At 49.0% G+C, this 1,707-nt stretch overlaps 1 non-coding gene across 1 annotated transcript; it reads left to right on the forward strand.

Annotated features, from left to right (window-relative positions):
* The first annotated feature begins 547 nt into the window (after positions 1 to 547).
* On the forward strand, positions 548 to 686 carry LOC123433741. Its single transcript, XR_006625067.1, has one exon. It is a non-coding gene; the product is annotated as a small nucleolar RNA Z247 (small nucleolar RNA).
* Positions 687 to 1,707: the final 1,021 nt, after the last annotated feature.

Consider the following 1,707-nt stretch of genomic DNA (forward strand, 5'->3'; position numbering starts at 1 on the left):
TCTACATGGTATACAGAGCAATCCCTTCCACCACATCTAGATTCTAAACCACTATGGCCGCACTACCATGTCTTCCTCCTCAAGCTTCTCCTCGGTCAGTCTCAATGGGCAAATCACCGAGAGACTTACCCGCACAAACTATGTGCTCTAGTGGACACAGGTCACGCCGCAGCTTCGAGGTGCTGGTTTCTTCGGCTATGCGAATGGATCAGTAAAGGAACCCGCCCGAACTGTCATCAGCAAGGCAGCGGACGGGAAGGAAGAAACGTCTCCAAACCCCCTGCATCAAATATGGGTCAGGGAGGATCAACATGTACTAGGATATATGTTGAATAATCTGTGAAAGGAAGTGCTTGTGCAGGTCACCTCCATCACCCATGTGCATGAGCTTTGGACGACGCTTGCAAGCATGTTTTCCTCGACATCCATGTCCTGCATCAACAACATACGCATAGCCCTAGCTAATGCGCAGAAGGGACAGCAATCTATTGCGACATACTTTCCACAGATGCGTTCCCTTGCGGATGAGCTTGCGGATGCAGGAAAGCCGCTGGATGATGATGAGCTTATCTCTCACATCCTCGCCGGTCTTGACATGGAATACCAACCCCTGGTGTCAGCTCTTGACGCCCGCACCACCCCTGTCATGCTCGATGAGCTCTTTGCTCAGATGAGTAATTTTGATGAGAGGGTGGTGCTCTACCAAGGCAACGACGGTGGCTTCAAGTCCTCTACTAATGTTGCCTCCGGTGGCCGCGGCGGTGGCAATGGAGGAAACCCTCGATACCGAGGATCGCCACACAGAGGGAAGAACAACAAAACCTCGCGCGGTAACAACGGCAGCAGCGGGTGACCCTCCTACAACAACCCCAAGGGTCCCCGCCCCAACTCCTCCACCAAGTCTCGCCCCGACGCCCTCAAGTGACAAATCTGCGGCAAGTTGGGGCACTCGGCAAAAGACTGCTGGTACCGTTTTGAGGATGACGGCGACTCATCCCAAGACAAAAAGGTGGTCGGCGGTGCTGATGGCTCCTACGATGTTGATACCAACTGGTATGTGGACAGTGGTGCCACTAACCACATCACGGGAGAGCTGGAAAAGGTGACTATACACGAGAAGTATCGAGGTGGTGATCAAATCCACGCTGCAAACGGAGAAGGTATGCGGATTAGTCACATTGGTCACTGAGTTATGAAAAACCCTCACAAAAAAATTCATCTCAGAAAAATATTTCATGTCCCAAAAGCATCCATGAATCTTCTATCTGTCCATCGAATAGCTCTTGACAACCATGTTTTTCTTGAGTTTCACCCATTCTTCTTTCTTATCAAGGACCAGGTCACGAAGAAAACCCTATATCGAGGTAGATGTGTTCGAGGGCTCTATCCATTGATCCCTGAACTTAGGAGACTCAGTAAGCAAGCATATGGTGTCACCAAGCTTTCATCCTCTCGGTGGCACGATCGTTTAGGGCATGCATCTTTTTCTTTAGTTGAGAGATTACTTAGAAACAATAAACTCTCATATGTTGGAGAGCGTAGCAATGAAACTATTTGTGATTCTTGTCAAAAGGCCAAGAGCCATCAATTACCATATCCAATTTCCACAAGTGTTTCCACCAAGCCACTCCAACTTATTTTTTCTGATGTTTGGGGTCCAGCCCCCTCTTTAGTTGGTCGATACACCTACTATGTGAGTTTTATTGA

The sequence above is a fragment of the Hordeum vulgare genome, chromosome 2H (genome assembly GCF_904849725.1).
Source record: "Hordeum vulgare subsp. vulgare chromosome 2H, MorexV3_pseudomolecules_assembly, whole genome shotgun sequence".
Lineage (NCBI taxonomy): Eukaryota > Viridiplantae > Streptophyta > Magnoliopsida > Poales > Poaceae > Hordeum > Hordeum vulgare.